The sequence below is a fragment of the Pundamilia nyererei genome, unplaced genomic scaffold, assembly GCF_000239375.1.
Source record: "Pundamilia nyererei isolate P.nyererei 1_Seehausen unplaced genomic scaffold, PunNye1.0 scaffold00066, whole genome shotgun sequence".
In the NCBI taxonomy this organism is placed as follows: Eukaryota; Metazoa; Chordata; class Actinopteri; order Cichliformes; family Cichlidae; genus Pundamilia; species Pundamilia nyererei.
The window spans coordinates 868,926-887,450 of record NW_005187467.1 but is presented as its reverse complement, the minus strand read 5'-3'; the positions used below and the strand labels follow the sequence as shown (position 1 = coordinate 887,450).

At 41.1% G+C, this 18,525-nt stretch overlaps 1 protein-coding gene across 7 annotated transcripts in view; it reads left to right on the top strand.

Moving 5' to 3' along the window:
* The window catches only part of nectin1b (nectin cell adhesion molecule 1b), a 155,040-nt gene that overhangs the window by 30,169 nt on the left and 106,346 nt on the right, over positions 1 to 18,525 (top strand). The gene's annotated exons all lie outside the window — the stretch shown is intronic.

Genomic DNA, 18,525 nt, shown 5'->3' with positions numbered 1-18,525 from the left:
ACACACACACACACACACACACACACACACACACACACACACACACACATACCCATACATACGTTACCATGCAGTAATGCTGAACAGCAATTTTATTCTTGCTCTCACTGTGTTGAACTTATTGAATATTTAGCCAAGATGAAATTTAAATTTGTCTCTGCTGTTGTTTTTATTCATTAGCACCTTGAAGTTTAGAGCGAGGTCATTTCAGGTCAATGAATTGCAAATAGAAGAGACCCTCAGTTTTTTGAAATGTAATCCCATCTATAGGCCTTTTATCTGAATGACTTTTTCCCCCTCAGTCACAAGTTGCACGGGAAGTTTTTAATTTCAGCATTAAAAGAAGTGAACCTACTGCCCCGCAGAGTATTTCTGTAATCTACAAGCTCTGTTTTTAAGTATATTGGCCCAGCGCCGCATTTTTCTTTGTTTATTTTGTTGTTTCTTTGATTTGCTTTATAGACGGTGTCTGGGTCAAGGGCATCTCTGTTAGATCTTTAAAGGAAATTTTCTAAGAAGGAACGAAAATAATGATCGGTTCAAAATTCGTGGCACGTTGCTCTGATAAGAAGGAAATATGGGAAGAGTTAAAGTGTCAGGCAATTGCTCGACAGCAACTTGTCTAATTATATTAACTGTCAGTGCAGCTAAAATAGAAATGTCTGCTCTGTCTGTGTCAAATTGTTGCCTCAGATGAAGAGCGAGTGCCAAACAGTGCAGCTTTATTTAATTCATGGCACAGTTTGTTATTACTTATCGTAACATCCATAAAGCTAAGCTGAGCTCAGTGCTGCACCGCACATCTCAGAGTTCACTTGTTAAACTGCTCGGGTGCACATACTCGAAATCTCTTCAGACATGGCTAACTACCTAAGGATTCTTAGCACTTAGGAACAGAGCAAGGCCCGGTAATTAAAATTGCATAATTATTTTGGCTTTGCATTAATCTCCATGGCATTTATTAAGGAGTGCTTTATGTTTTCGGGAGGGTTTTTTTGGAGCTTGTAGAAAGTCTAGATTCTATAATACGTGAATTTTGGATTGTGTTTTTTTATGTGCCCCTCAACAACAAATCACTGTTTCTTTTCCGTTCTTTTGCCCAAAGTAATTTTGTTTTTTCATGGGATTTGTATTGATGCTATTAAACTTCTAGTAGGTGGCATTCATTTCTAATGGAACACATAGTACACACAAGTCAACACTTCCAAACTCTACCAGTTATTGTCTGATATTCTCAGACAACACACTTTTTTTAAAACAATGTGGATTTTGGCTGATCACACCTTAACAGATACCTGTCGGCAGTTTCCATCCACAAACAAAAGACGAGCAACAGCAGCTGAACCTTACAAGGTCATTATTTAACTCTCTAATGAGAGCAAATGCATGTACAATTACTCCTAACAGCAAGTCTTGGTAATATCGATTTTTATTTTTTTCCACGTGAGTGTTCAACAAAACACTCCCTGTTTATTTCAGCAGTTTGCACATTCTTACTTTAAAACCTCCTTACATCTATCTGACTTGGTGGGAATGCATAGCTCCTCTTTGTTTCCACAGATAGGATCTATGCAACTGTTGCCAAATCCAATTATAGTACCATCTACCCTGCGGCTAACGAAACTTTTAATTCTCTTATGGTGTCTCATTCAGTAATTGGTTTATGTAGTCAAACCAACAAGCATTACTCATCTAGAATAGTCCTCTGTTAAAATCGTCCCTTAACAAATACACAAAGAAAACTTCAAAAAACCTTTGGGAAATCCAGCACTAGTCTGGTGGATGTAAGAGGCCAGCAGACATCTGTCATCGAGTATTTACAGAGGGGTTAACGGGAACTCTGGTGGATGAAGCACTAAGCTGGAAGAATGACTATACAGTAAAATTGTGGAAAGCAACATAATCGCTTTGCTGGGATGTGTTCTTATTGTGTTTCTGGCTAGTATCTCCTAACACCCTGCAATCACACAGAATTTCTAATTTTCTTATTTTGAAGTGATAATTGTAGTTATTTCTCTTTCTTTGACTTTTCCAGAGGGAATACCTGCTTTACTTGATTTGGATGAAAGTGATGAACACAAATATGAGAATGTCGTCATTCTCCAAATAAAGCGGCTGCTTAAAGCCTGGGAAAAGATCCTGTTTAAGGTGGTTCAAGTGGGCGTGGACCTGGTGTGACTTTGAGGTGTGTTAACTGCTAGGCGTGTTATTTCTGTAGAAGGGAGACGCAACGGCAACAAAAGGAGTCGTTTGCATGAGTTTTGCTCCTCGAGAGGCCGGCTCCGGAAAAATCTGCTTAGTCGAAACTACACTGCTCGTCTGGTATCTTGTGGGGATTGATGACTATTTGAAGTGGATCTTTGCATAATAAACATGCAGTGCTTTTGACAGACTCTTACACTGTAGCAATTTTGTAAAGTTTCATGCAGAAAATAAATAAAAATCATAGCAGTTGTATGCTTGCTTTGTAGAACTGGGCAGGATGAAAATTTGTGGTTCCTATTTCAGGAAACATGAAGGAGATGTTGAAGTACAGTGACATAAAGTACTGTACGATTTCTGATGTGTAAGAGTTGAAAGCGCAGCACAAACTAACAACTTTCCCAGCACAAGGGGCTCTTTGTAACGCTTCTCAGTAGAGGTAAGAAATGATCACAAAAGTGGCAGCAGAAAGCTGTACAATGTGCTTTGAGACCCGTAAATGGTGGTGATAGGCTCTCTAGTAGAGATAGAAACAGCCTATAGAGGTGAACTGAATAACAATCTCCTCACGCACACGTACACGCGCGCACACCTCAGTCAGAAACCTTCGTTTAGATTGATTTGTGAAACAAGCTCCCTGGAGTTTGAGTGCTCCGCTGTCTGCAATCATAGGACTGACTCATTTTAAGTTGTGCAAGGTAATTCGTGTCTGGGCAGGTTTGTGGCGTTGTTTATTCTCTTCTTTTTGTATTTAAACATAACCAGCTGGCTCTACGGCCCCGCAACTCGTACATCCTGACAGTGTGGATCCTTCAGGTGTTCACTGGAGTGTGCCCCAGGTGCAGTCGAGCCAGCTGATATAAAGGTTGAGAGCCATCAGCAGAGTTCAACATTGTTTCATGCTCTTACTCTGACTGGCTTGTCTGTTGCATTCTTTTTTCTTTTTCGCTTTTTTTTTCCTTTTAACCAACAACCTTGGAGTTGTGTCCCGTCACAGTTCATCAGCCAAGCAAAGTCAAGCTGGCTGAGCTGTGGGAACGAGGGAAGCGTCACTCCAGCCTGTCCAGGCCCGCTTACCCTGCAGGGGAGTGGCTGAACATTTACAAAACTCAGCCGCCTCTGCTTCCTGTGACGAAGAGCCAGAGCAGCCAGGGCCTGTCCTTCACCCATCTAATCAGCCAAGGAGTAGGACACAGACCTGGCTGCTCTCTGTCCTGCTAACAAACTGTCAATAAGGAACCTTGTGCAAAATATCACGCTTGATACAGCTGTTTCTGCTTGGCTAGCCTCACGGATAGAGGGCGGGCACGGCCTTGTCGTGTGGCATTCTTCTAACTAGGTCACAACGAGTTTCATTTTAGTGCAGCCAAGCGAGATGTGCTTGTAGCTAGAAAATGGGTACATAAATATTTACCAGTTTGGGTTTTTTTATTCGCATGTCTTTTTTTTCTCTCCAAAACAATGGGATTTAAAAACAAAAAAAAAAGGACATGAACATTTATATTCATAAAGTAAATAGCATTTCAAAACTATAGTAAAATTATGGTGAGCATAATAACTGCTAAACAACTAACTGTTTAGGGAATAGGAAGACAATGCACCCTTAATTACTGTACACCATCAGTGTTCCCACGTCTCAGAAAATGAATGTCTTTGATCATTGCTGCAATAAAAATGCAGTTAAATCTAAATGCATCTGCTATTAATAACAGTTTGGTGCTTAATTAACCTTCATTAGGAACAATAAGCCGATATGTTAGTAAAATACTCTTGTGGACTTGCGCCGACGACGTTTATAAATACACGTTTTGAGATGTGTTTTCTGCGTCATTCTTCAGAGCCAACATGCAGCCAGTTACAGCATTTTGCTTCTAACAGGTTCCATAAACAAAATTTTTACCCATAATTTAAATTCAGTAAAGTGAAAGTGATACTTGAAGGGGGGAAAAAAATGTTGGATTTGGCCTATGCCATAGTATAGTTTCATGTTAGACTGTGTAAAGTGTGTCCTCATCAGCTACCACATTAGCATAATAAATGCAAACAGCATCACTGGAGAGGCGGCTGATTGGTATGAAGCATCCAAGCCTGTAAAACAGTGGAAAAAACAAACAAAAAAAAACCCTTTTATTGTCTGTGGCCTGCACCAACCCTTAGCCTCTAGCATCTGCAGTTTCATGGACACGAACACATCTATTATGTATGAAGGGTCGGCTGTGTCACAGTATAGCACGTGAGAATTACATTGCAGCTGAGCAGGGAAAGATAAAAGCAGTAAAAGCTCAGTCTCGGTAGAAATCCTTACGCACCCCACTGGCCTTCATCACTCAGTGATTTGTTGGATGTTTTCCAAGAAAGTGACAGCTTTTGATGGGTTGGCGCGAGTCTTTCATGTATTTTGAGACTACATTTTTTTATTTCTTTTTTTTGTAATTGTACTCTTGTATGATAAGGATAAACAAATGCATTGGGTTTCTTTCATGCTGGATTTATGCTGCGTTTATGGTGTCAGACATTTTCAATACTGGAATTTCTTGTTTTCTGCAGATGATGCGCTGTACTTCCTGAAAACACTTTGTGAAAGCGTCAATATTTCAAACCAAATTACACCAATTAGATCCAAAATTAAAAACTCCACCGAATCTGCACAGGTCCCTCTTGTGCTGATATAACCAGCATCTGGACATGGACGCAGGACTGCTGCTGGTGCCCTGTGGTGTCAGGCATACACAGTTTAGATGCTAATAGGATGCTAACTGTTATCGTCTCTTGCGTGATTAATGCTGGGATGAGTGAATAATAAACTCTTGTCAACTGTTTTCATGGCATCTTTGAAACCTGCATGGCTTATGTTGCATTTCCAGCTGTCACAAAAAGCTAGTTTACCCAAAGATAGAATGATTAATGAGTATTTGTTTTGTTATCCTAAACATATCCATCATTCTGAAATTAATACTAACTATAATTACCACATTGATATGCATGGCGGGTTATTGAACAACACACTCACACAAAATTATAAATAACTTTAAACAAGATTAAACACACAATTATGCCCACGAGGGATACACCTGTCTCAGCTCGCTGCCCTTTATTTTACTCTGGCCTGCACTAGCCCATATGTCGAGTTTTATCCTTGCATCCATTCACGACACGATATTTGGAGTGCACAAATGCAGTTTTGTCAGTTGTCCAAACACCTCCATTGGACTCATTTCTGCTCCAATGTTTTCCACCAGCCTTGTGAGTATGGGATCGTTTTAAGTGTGCGAGTGAATGTAGGAGTACAGGGTACACTTGCAATCTGTGAAGGACACTGTGAATATAAAACATTTTCACCCAGCCTAGAATAGAGTGAGCTGTTTTTGTTTTTCCACACTAAGTTAAGCACCTACAACGAAAGCAGGAAAATATTTTACACTTACTATGAAAATCGTAAGACCAGTGTTAGAGATGAAACGTTTTCGTTTTCTTCGTTACACAAGTATCTCCCCCCGCTGTACTTTCGACCTTGCTTTCAGATGAGCTCCCACAAATAAAAGGCAAAAATGCATACGTGAGGAATGTCCAAAGAGCAGCTGCGAATGGAGATGTGACCTAGCACTTCACTAACACCATCGCATTTTCCTCCTGCAAAGCCACTTTCACACCTACTTTAAAACACCACTGGCAAAGTGTGAATTTGTTTCTTTTCACCTTACTGTTGTGCTACATCTTCATCAAATATCTAAATGTGGAAAAGTTGTGAATTAATGACACTTTTTGGCAAATTAGTGGTTCATTGCAATAATGGTTATTTGGCGATATTGTCATTAAAAAAAGTCTCGTCGATGACAGCAGCATTTCCGTTTATAGAACATCCCGGGGTTTTCTTATTGGTTCTGTTCTCATTTACAAGAGAACATAAAAGTTGGCACTGATCATTTCGGTTTGTCTTTCTTATGTCTGTTACATTATTTTAGTCAACGTCTTTGTTTTCCCAGCAAACAGAAACAAGATTATGTGGTTGATCTGATAAACACAATGCATCTTTTTGCACAGTGAGTCATATCAAGAAAGACCATCTAGGTGACTGTGTGGGAAACGGAAACCTGCGAAAATAGAAGTACTCTGGAGACAAAAGTAGTGATGAGTGGTGTGTGGGACGTGGTCTGAGATATCTTTCGGTAAAAGTCACCCAACCTTTGAGGTCTTATCCCGTGACTAAAGCTACGGTATTAGGTTTCATTTTATAGATTACTGTGAGATGGCAAAAAAAAGAACATTTTCTCCTCTGTGAACTTGGGAGTGGAAAGCCTACCAGAAGGGATAAAATTGGTAAGGTATCCACAGAAGCAGGTATCTTAATTCGCTATCATCCGAACTCGAGCTGAAGTAAATTGAAACGTCCATTTCTGGATTATGACTCCAGAGAGTATGAGCAGCTGTAAAAGAAAACTGGCTACAACTAAACAGAAATTGTGAGGCCGTGACACCATAAAAGTGAGTCCTCTAACTTATTTGGAGAGGATTCAAGTGAACTTCAAAGATCTCTTTAATGATCTATAATCCTGTGGCAAATCTTGAGTGGGCAGCCCCGCTTTCCAAGTTATTTTTAACAGGATGTTGAAATCCATGATGAAATTAAGTCTAAAGCTGGGAAAAAATAAATACATTGCAGCATGTGCCTGTCAGTCGGCATTTTATTCCAGACAGTCTCTAACTGAGGAGAGTGGTGGTCAGTGCCATTGTAGTTGTACACAAAACTGCAAGAAATGCAAAGGGAAGTAAAAATGTTCTTTGCAAGCCAAAGCAGCATTGTCACATGCGCCAAAAAAACCTGTCTAGGTTGTGTCTTAATGGAGCCATTGATCCTGTGCCAGTGGAGGACACACCCTACAGGGGACTGGCTCACAGCGAGGAGACAGGTGTTCGCTCGATATCTGTCCCACTTCTCTGACCTTAAAGCTTTTAATCAGCTCTGCCAGGGAGCTTGTCAATCCTGTCAAACAATGAGCAGTCCATAGTATAGACATAGTAAAGGAAGGCAACTTGAGGGTAAGAGCTCTAAATAATACTGCTGCAGCCCTGAGGAGGAAACAAAAAAAATCTGTGCATGCAGTGTACAGCTATTTGGTCTCTCACTGGACAGGCGCCTGCGTCTCGTAGCCAGCGACAGTCTAAACCCCATCAGCAGATTTCAAAGGTTGTTAGTGTCAGAGGTAGATTCACGTAAGTGACTTCACCTCGGTTAATAATTGTTGGTGGCTGCAAAAAAGCTTGGGTTAACTTCCACAGCATCGCATAGAAAGAGGCTGACATCATGTGGTACCCTTGCCTGTTGATATAGTAATGAGACTAATTAGATTTTCTTTTTCCTTGCAAAGAAGCAGTATGTTTCTGCATTGGTTGAGTGACAGGGACTTCAATATGACCTAATTGAGTTGTTGTAGCTCCCTTTGACTGCCTGCTTCATTTTCTCTGCTTCTGATCAATAGTAATACACTATCAGGATTTATCAGCTATATTTTCTTTCTTTGTTTCATCAAAGCTGTCAGAACAGTCAGAACCAGTTCCATTCCTGCCTGGCTCATTTCACTATATGTTCTCTTGCATTTCAAGTGTGAGTTGGCATCCTGTGAAGTTTAACACCCTGCCCTTACCATTCTCCTCTATTTTCCTCCTGCCCATTGTCGAGTATATCCACGTTCCCTCCTTCCACATGGTCAATCCAATACCTTCAGCTCTACCAATTCCAGCTTTTTGCCAGTGCCACCATCTCCAAATCACACATCCCAGCATAGCTGTTTTGCTTCTACTTTCATTCCACTTCTCCGCAGAGCATACCTCAACCTCCTAAGGCTCTCCTCCACCCGCTCAGTACTCGCACTACAGATCATTGCTGATTTGTTCGCAGTGAATATCACAATCTGTCTGAGCAGTCACACAGTTACAATTTGGCCACACTATTTTCACCAGTCGCAGCCGGCCCCCTTTTTTTCCCACTTCATCCTGATGCTACTTGACATTAAACTTTAAATTGTGTTAATAATCAGAAGAAAAAACACTCACAGGGACTGGAAGTGTTGAATATCCACTCCTCAGTTTTGAACAGCAAAAACAACACATAGTTAAAAACAAATAAAAAAGATAAATATGAGTTTATTTCTTCTTTTTTTTTTTATACTCCAAGCCCACAGCCCACCCACTGCAGTGGTTTCAGATGAAACTGAGAGAAACCCAGAGAGAGGCATTTTATGATTTTTGATTCCTATGATTGATTACTGCTCCCATTCTTTCTCCTTTCAGTCACTTTTTCGAAATGTCTGTCCTGTTTTTCTTGCGGGATTCCGTCTTTGAGAATGTACCAAATGGTTTTTGTATTCTGGGTCCTTGTGTCAATAGACATCTAACGAGCAGTGGAGACTGGGGTAACTTATACCACCCGACTCAGTTTTCAGTCTCCTTTCCCCTTGCTGTGGCTTTGTGGCTCACTACTTATGTCTACGTGCCAGTTGCTTTTCTCTTGAAAGGCCAGTTACAAACTGTGCAGACATTTTTTAGCTTTTCTTTCTTTTTCCTTTTAACTTTTATCAGAAATAATGTCACAATATAAAGAACGAAAGGGATAACAACCTCGAAAAAATTACTACCGTCACTCAGTTTTCTGCATTCTATCTTTGCTTACAATTCTGTATGTAATAGTCATAATAGATGTGGTGTCAGAATGACATAAAAGCCCAGATCAGAGCTATTTCATAATATCCTGGAGAGGCTTGATTTACTGAAAGATGCTGTAGAGAAACATGCTAAGCTGTGAGAAAAATACTGTATATGGTTAAGCTCAAACACTGGTGGGAAAGACAATACTTGATCCCAGCTGGAAAGCACATGCAGCAGAATACGAACATGGTCCTGAGATGTGGTGAGCATTCCAACGGTTATATGTATGTGGAACATGGAGCCATACTTGCCTTGGAAAGATGGGCTGTGGTCGTGGTTTAGGAAATGGTTCAGCCCTGGCCTCAGAGTTCTGCCGAGAACCACTGGATTTCATAGAGTTTCATGATCAAAACACACATGAAAAGCAGATTTTGGCAAAGGCCAGTCTCAGCATTTATGCAGAAACCTTGTGTGTAGCCATTTCTACCACATGTTAGTATCAATCTTGTCTTTTTGTTTACATGTCATGCTTGCTGTTGATGATTCTACTGTAATTTCTCTTTTTTTCCCCCCCTTCCATGTCATTCTTTTGAAAAAAACCTGACTTCTTCTGCCAGCGATGCAGTGTCACAGTTAAACTGTACCAAGGAATGCCTGTTAAAATCTACAAGCATTGCAAATGTAAAAAATAATTTAAATAACAAGATAAGATAACGTGTTCAAGGATAAAGTACGTCTAGCATATCTAACGTTATCAGCTTAAGTAACTGAACACATTCATTCCTCCAGTGGTGAAATCAGGATACTAATCCATGCCTAAATGATGTTACTGCAGGGCAAAATTCATAATCGTGTTTATTTGTACTTAATTCCTTGTACACGTGCACAGAGATGACTTGTTTGTTGCAGTATTAGATCAGCGGTGCTGGTGAGTTGCTTCTGTTGCTTACAGTTAGAAGACCATCAGACATGGTACAACGGCTGCTAATCTGCAGCATGGCTATTGACGGCACATCTTGAGCAAATGCACAGCATTTTCTGAGTCCCATGACGATCATGACTCAGACACATACTAAGTGTGCTTGTTAATTGATAGCAGACTGGGGCTTCAGCCCACTTCCCACTCCAGCTGGAGTGTGAATTCCCTCTCCTATATGTTAATGGATCTGTTGTATAAATGGCCTGCTCCAGCAATGCTAGAGAAAAATAGCTCTGTGCAAAACACCAACAAGACTAGCTGTGTGCACGTTGCCCCCACTGTCCTGTTTGTGTCCCAAGCACAATTAGAGATGCACTTTGATGACTGCCAGTTCTTCTATTTTTCTCTACACGTCCTTAAAAATGTATGATATGCACAACTTTAATTTGTTTCAAGAAATCTACAGAGGCTACTCAGAGTGGAAATGTCAGAAAAAATCACAAGTGTCTCTAATCAAATATTGATTGTACGTTCTCATTCCTTGGGTTTAATAAGCCACTGGTCATGCAACAGTGCTCCTCGCTATGCTTATACTGGACCTATTTATCCTCGAAAGGCTTCTTCCAGCCTGCATGCCTGTAGGATATCAGCTGGCCTTTGTTGGTGGAAAAAGGGAAAAAAACTCCACCAATAAAGGTCAGCAGGGGTCAGACATGCAAAAAAAGTGATATTCTGTGCTCTCACTGAGTATTTCTAAAGGTCACCTTGCATGGGGTGTATGGATTTACACCCATACAATGTTGTTTTGACTGAGCGTGCAGATTCCCGCATCCAATGCCCATTTCTATTCTTATGTGCAGCCAATAATTGATCATCCGGTTTCAGCTGAATGGTTGTTTGATTTTTGAAATCTTAATGTTTTAGAATGTATCCAACACAAGTGCTTGGCATAATCACATGGAAATATTCCGTGTTTGTACTCTATGCAAGACTTATCTTTACTTCTGGACAATGGAACAGATGGTGTGAGAGAAGGATTTGTCATGCGTGGTTGTCCAGGGCCAGACTCTTTCTCAGCACTTTTTGGCAGGACTTTATATGCATTTCATGCTGTATTTGCTGAGTTCTTAGCAGAGGTATAGGGTACTGCTGTGGGTGCTGGCTTAGCCATCCTATACTGCCCATCCCAGTATCATTCTTATACATAATCTGTATGCTTCATTGTCCTATGCATATTGAGTCAAGGCATTTGAAGTTCATATGTAGAAAAACACCATTAATACTGGCTGATGCAAGGGCAAGATATCAGAAAATTGTTAACTTAAAAGTCCCAAGGGTTCAAGGTGATACCCTGAAACATCTTTTGACAGAAAAATGTAAAATCCCCTCTCAGTAAGTAGACATATCTGCTAATTTGGGGGATTTATGCACATGGCCTAGTTTTACCGGTATTTCTACACTTAAAAAATATATTGTTTTACTTTTAAATGGCGTTTGAAGTGAGCTTAAGGCAATGGTTCTCAAACTGTTTTTGCAATGCCCCACTTCAGCAGCAAAACATTTACATGCCCCTCACCCCACTCTATTTTTTAATCAGTCATAAATAATTACAAAAAAAGTGGAATTTTACTTTGAAAAGGATGAGTATGGTGAGTTTTGCTCCCAAATCAAATAGATTCAGTGTAATATTTTTCACACTGTTGTGTCGTGCCCCACCGGTGACAACCAGTGGCTCAAGGGAGTGTTAACTCACCAAACGTCAAATTTATGTATCTCTGAAGTGTGTACTATTCCTTAGTCTGAATCTCTCCCCTGTCCACTAGTACTATGTCCCATTGCTCCTGCAGCAATTGTGTTATTGTGTTGCTATGTCAACTGTGTCAAATGTATATGTGGACATAGCCGCTTTGTCGGCCCGTACTAATGCTGAAATTTCCACGGGAGTTGTGCCGCCTGCAGCATCGTCTCTCCTCTGCTTTAATATCCTGAGTGCTGTAATCTGCTCACCGCGTCTGACCCACTACGTGTCACTCTCACTGCTTACTCTCCTCCTTAACTCCCCAAAATCCTCTACATCACATTTATGTAACCCCACCCCTTAACTGCTCCGTGCTCCAAGCTGATACCTGCAGACGCTGTGGCTCAACCTGTCTGAGGCCGTAATGCATCGCGTCGCAGTTCGCCCGTGGCCCCCTTTTTATTTATTGATCAGCTCTTTCCTATTAAGACGTCCAACAGCTGCTCTTGTTTGAAAGTCCAGGGAAACGTTTGCATTATTGAAAAATAACCAGCGCGCATCATTGTGAACGCTGAACCCATTCTGTGGACGAGATGCTTTGCTGACTAATTGTCTGGTCCATTTTAAGCGGTCCCTAGCGTCATGGCTTGAGAGCTGTCTGATAAAGCGTGCTATTATCTGGCTGATGTTACTCTTATAGCGCAGCATTTTATTTCTGATACCACAGTTTTAGATACTTGAAACACCTGGAGGGTTCCCAGCTTTTCTCTCCAAGTATCAGTCAGCCGCACACAACTCTGACGCTTATAGTCACTCATTTACTAAGAGGAAGGTTATCGCTGCGTTTCCCTTGCACCCGGCCTTTTGTTTGCTGACAGTTGATTGCTATCTGGTATCAGTGGATGATGTCATCTCGCCATTTGGTCAGGTAACGTCAGCTCTGTTTATTTTGTGTCGTAGAACCGAAACCTTGGTGGCCTTGTTTTGTTAAGCTGCAGGCTGAGGGAGGAGGGTCAGAGCTCTTTCTGTGTTTACACTCAATACGTGCTATACTTTCTCTGTCTCTCTCTTCCACTCTTGCTCTCTCTCTCTGTAGGGCAAAAGTCTTATTTTTGGCCAAGCTTTATTTGTCATTGCCTCGGTCAAAGACAACCAAAATCCCAAATTGCTTTTAGCTTATTTCCTGCTAGACTAGAATAAAAACACATATTAATTACTGAAAATCCACAGGCACTGCTATCCACTTTATGTTTTAAATTCAAAGGGTATCGTGAGAGGTTCCCAAAAAGGGCACACTAAACTCCACTGTCTTGTAGATTTGCTTCTTTGAAATTGTCTGATAACAAAATGGAGTAGTGATGTTTTCCACATTCAAGGATGAATCATTATCCCGCTGAACGAAGATGAGAAGCTCTGTTGCAGGCAAAGTGATGCATCCCCTTGACATTTGAAATGCCTTAAAGCTGCTCGAGGGGCATGTATGTATGTGTGTGTGTGTGTGTGTGTGGGCTTGTGCTCTGAACCCCATGTTGCTTTACAAACGATGGATGCAGCTACATTAGGTGAGAGCCTGTGTGCATAGTTGAGTAGCCGATGCTACACACTGCCAACCCGAAAGTAGCAATTTTATAGCCCCGGTGGAAAACACATGACTACTGTGCGACGGTAGTCGGCCATTACGATACTCTTTTGCTCAAACAGCCATTGCAAATAGTTCAAATGAAATGCACAGTGCCTCTCATGGAGCCGTCCCAGGTTGGGAAGTTGCCTAACATAATAAATATTCCTGATAATCATTAACATTTACAGCGCAGCAGATGTTACATTGTCCTCAATGAAAGAGCGTGTTGTACAAAAAAGCATTTCAAATTTGAACCAGATAGTGGAAAATTATGAGCACGGGTACTAAACCATCTGTTCCAGTGAGGTTTCGCTTGCCTCTGCAGTCGGATGTTTGCTTGGGGAGACAGAGGGTAAAGAGAGCTGCTTTGGCAGGTACACCATTGTTTACCCAAGAGACCTGGCTGAAGCACCATCAAATAGTGTCTGAGTGTAGATTAAAACAAATTCTCTGACACGTACTGCTCCGTCTCAAAAAGCTAAATGGCCACAGTCAATAAAGAGCAGCAGTACACATGGCATATGGCTTATCCTTAAATGAAGTGCCCTATCTGTTTGTATTAAAGCTTCGGGGACAGTAAGAGTTCCCAGATGCCCCTAAGAAGAATCATTTTGGGAATCACTACTATTTGTTATAAAACATGAGCAAAATGCCACTGCAAGAGCTTTAAATTACTCACTGACAAACAAAAAGAGTAAAATTGTCCTACCAGGGGAATAAACAAGCTGCTAATGGGAGGTTTCTGTGTGTGTATGAGACAGTAGATTTGGACTCCCCCTAAACACCCCATGTGTGGTCATGAATAGGGGAGCATAGAGGACTGTGCCATTGCCGTGGGAACTGGGACTACATTAAACAGTCATTATCCCGTGCGGCTCAAGCCATGTTTTATCTATCAGCATCCCACTTAAGCAACAGTAGAGTGGAGCAACCAAAGCATATCAAGCGTGAGGAGATGATGTGTTTTCATGTGATAAGCTTTAAAGCTGCACTTGGCAAGAAGTTTATACCAAAATACTTCACGCTTGCAGGGGAGCTAGAAAGGACTGTAGTGCCACTGAAAACTTTGACATATTTGTGTAAGTGAAATAATTTTACGGAAGTTGGATCTCCTCTTGTTTAAGGAAGTGGCACTCTTTTCAGTGAAAACTAAAACTCTTTCTCATTTCTATCCTCCGAAGCCACTGAAAAGATGACATTTCAGTCCAAAAAGAATTGATGACATCACATTACACATTTGGGGCTTTTTGAAGTGTTGAAACTTCAAACGGAGACGTCTCGCTGCCATTTGGGACTGACAGTGTGCCGAGTTGCCTGGTGCAGCTTTAAATAGAAGACATTAATGAGTGCTTCTTCTAAAATATGCATTCAGTTCTATTTAATCTTTGCCTTCCTCGCATTGCAGCAGCTTGAGGTGAATTATTCTGAACTTTATTTGACTCACGCACAATGGATTCCTTTGGATGCACAATATTGAAGTAGGCAATAACTACCTTTGAAATACTGCCAATTTGGCTAATAAAAGACAACAGTGTTAGATTTTAGCTATGAGATATATTCCTTCCTGGTCTGAAAGAGATGTTGGGCCTGTTTTCGATGTTATGTATACTTATTAAATTTATTAGTTTAATATTATCATAGTGATTTTCTATGTACCAGAACAAGGTCCTATGGGCTTATCTGTGGGCTGATCTTTGTATTTGGTTAAAAAACTTAAATTCTCTACAGCAAAGAAAAAAGGCAAATGTTAAATGTTTGCATCCTTCATTTTGGCTCGCTACAGACAGGAATTAATTCTGTTATTTTTTTTGTTTTATCTTTGTTTTCCCACCTGGTTAATAAAATGTTTCAATGTGACTAATTTGAATACATTTTCTATTTTCCTGGACATTGTCCATGCACCATGGAGAGTCCATTTGACTGAAGGCTTTTATTTGGTGCAGCTTCTAATGCACAATGTCCAATGTGCCATATGCAAACAACACAAAGCACATGCTTTTCCTTTCTGCCTGACAGGCCAGATCTTATTACAGTTGAACGTTCCGTGCACAGCTCTGTGCCGAGGCCTTGGGAGTCTCTTGCTATCAGCGCAGGGCCAGACGGCACAGCAGCTGTTTTAATACTGCCCCTTATGTCCCCGTTGATCCAACTCAGCTCACCTGGTGAGAATCAAGCCACTCTTTTTTTATTTTTTTATTTAATATTTTGCCAGCTTGGAAGTACTTTCTGCTTTGTTTGTTTGTCCTATCGCTTTTCCTTCCAGAAACACGACTCCTCTCTCCTTTGGCAACTCTTAAGGCAGTGCCTACCCTATCCACAGGTGTATTAGAGCATGACTGTTCCCCCAATCATCCTCTTGTCAGTGTGAGAACAAAGCAGCAGCAGCACAGGCAATAATGCCAGCCAACCTCAAACCAGTAGCGCACCTACAGTCCTCCCTACAGCTCCACCTACTTCTTTGTCTCTCTCTCCCTCTCGACAGTTCTACACTTCTCTACTTTGCCTATCTCTTTTTCCGTTTTTCTCTTCTGTTTTTGCACCACTGATTTTCATTAAACCCCCACTCCAACCTACCTTCTTAGAATCTCATGCATGTATGTGACAGTGCTTTCTGTGGCATTTGCCACTCTGTTATGTAGTCTGTAATTATAGACTCTGCTCAGCCAAAGAGTCCAACAGTCCTTGAGTGAAAGGGGTCCCAGTGGGGGCTTCTGGCCCTTTCACAGAGTGAATTTGGGCTCTGTGACTGTATAATTATGCCTATTCCTCGAGTTTCCATTTGCATTAGTTGCTGTTTAGTTGATTCAATCTGAGTTGGTAGCATCAGAGAAAGAAGGAAGGAAGAGCAAAGCGAGAGGGGGAAGGGGCTCTTTGCACAGCCGGCCCCTGCCACTATTGTTTTAGCGCTGAAATGGAGGAGGTCTGGCCAGGTACATATTTATGAGTTCTTTACAGCCCCCGCCACATGCAGCATGCAGCTCGCAGCTCCTCCACTTCAGACCAACTTAAGATTAAACTTTAACTAGTGTTGTCACGCAGTAAATTGTGTTTGCTATTTCAAAAATATCATACTATAGCTGCCACAACTGGTAATCTAAGCTGTGATAAAATGGAGTAAAGCATTGCCCTGGGGTGCACAAGGACACAGGTGGTTCTCAAGGTACAGATGACAAGGTTGCCAGTCCTCTCTGTCAAACTGCATTAGTAAATCAATCTGTCATCTTCAAATCCCCCAAGTCTAAATCTCTATAGAGAGGGTCTTGCTGATGTGGTCAGAAGGAAATGAAAGATGATGTGCACTCAGTAACTTCAAAAGGTTGTCACTTTGTTTTTTTATGTGATTTGATGTAGGCCGCAAAGGCAGCATTTGAGCGAAAGCACATAATAATAGATCGAAATTGCCTTTCTCTCATAATGCATTGCTTTCCAGCCTAAGTCATTCAACCTGAGAGTTCTCAGCCTGCTGAGGAAAAATACATGGTTAATCTTAATGGTCTACACAGAGTCTGCACCATTTCCTCTCTACATGCATGTATTGGGCCTTCACGTCCTTTGGCTGACTACCTACCGTTTTTACAAGAAAAATCTTAACATAACAGTCGCTGCCGGTACTTAAGACAGTTTGACAGCCTTGCATACACAGAATTCGCTTTCCCCTCTTCCTCAGATCCTTGTATAGTTAAAGATCAACTACGTCAGATATTGTAGTGAGTGAGTGTATACAGAAATGGATTTCTCTCATGCATTCTTACACATTTTAAAGCCCCCCTGTGGAAACTTTATTTCTGAGGGCAGCGATTATCCATCATTGTGATGCAGTTATTCAGCGTTAAAGAGCCGCTCTGCTTGTGGTGCATATGTTTAGGCCCCACTTCTCTACTTGAGACCACAGCATATTTTCAGTCTGTTTATGAGTGGATACATTGGTGGCTTTATGAGTCCTGCGTGATTAACGAAGGAATTTCAGTCTTTCTTCCTGCGGATAGTTGTGTATCCATAGAAGATAATTATGGCTGCCTCTGGTTGTAAATACAAGCTCAGTCAGGGGCTGTCGCTTCAGGAAATGGGACATCATCAGACTTCACCTGGAAACGACCATAAATTGTAGCACGAGATAACAAAGAAGTGTTGAAACAACAGGATGTAGGTGCCCTGCAATGGCACATCTGTTCAGACTGCTGACACTGCAGAGCTCAGAGCAGGTTTAAGTGAAACTTGTACTTGTTTGTTATCCATGAAGAAGACCTATTACTACAGATTATAAAAAGAAACCAAAAAAATGCACTAGTTACCTTCAGCATTAATTTCAATTCAATTTTATTTATGTAGCGCCAAATCACAACAACAGTCGCCTCAAGGCGCTTTATATTGTAAGGTAGACCCTACAATAATACATACAGCAAACACTTGGCGACAGTGGGAAGGAAAAACTCCCTCTGAACAGGAAGAAACCTCCGGCAGAACGAGGCTCAGAAAGGGGCGGGGCCATCTGCTGCGACCGGTTGGGGAGAGAGAAGGAAGACAGGATAAAGACATGCTGTGGAAGAGAGACAGAGATTAATAACATGTATGATTCAATGCAGAGAGGTCTGTTAACACATAGTGAGTGAGAAAGGTGACTGGAAAAGAAATACTCAGTGCATCATGGGAATCCCCCAGCAGCCTACGCCTATTGCAGCATAACTAAGGGAGGATTCAGGGTCACCTGATCCAACACTAACTATATGCTTTAGCAAAAAGTTTTAAGCCTAATCTTAATTAGGCTTAAAACTTAATGTATTCTTTTTCAACTAATCAGTTATTCAGTTTGGAAAAATTGCTGCTCGCACTGAATGACATCCATGTTGAGACTACAGATTGTGTCAAGCCAATAGATCCAAACCCCAAAATGTTCTGTTTATACTGATATAGAAAAAAGTATCAAATGATCGGTATGTGTGAATAAGGGAGTGACTTGTGTAATTATTCTTCCTGTCACTTAATTTTCCATCTTATGCTTCCAGTTCTTAATAAAGGCATAGAGACTGTAAGGAACAGTTAATCCAAGGCTGATAACTGCTAATGTTAAATAAAAAGCAAAAACGCATTACAAAGAACGGTATTCAACAGTTCAGTTTAGCACAAGGTCAATATATGCATGAAAGACTAAACCGAAGGTCCATGTTCTCTAATTGACCTTTTCTTTTGCCACCATGCTCCGCACAGGCTTAGATAGTAAAGGAGGAGTGCCTAATTGCTGGGTTCTTTTAATACAGCTAATGTGTGTGTTCTCATTGTTTTGAGTGCTTACACAGGACTACACATTGTTTCTCCTAATAGGAGCTCCAGGCAGTCATTGAAGTATTTGTGAGTAAAAAGTAATTAAAATTACAATAGGCTACCCAGTGTGTTGCTGGGTAGGTG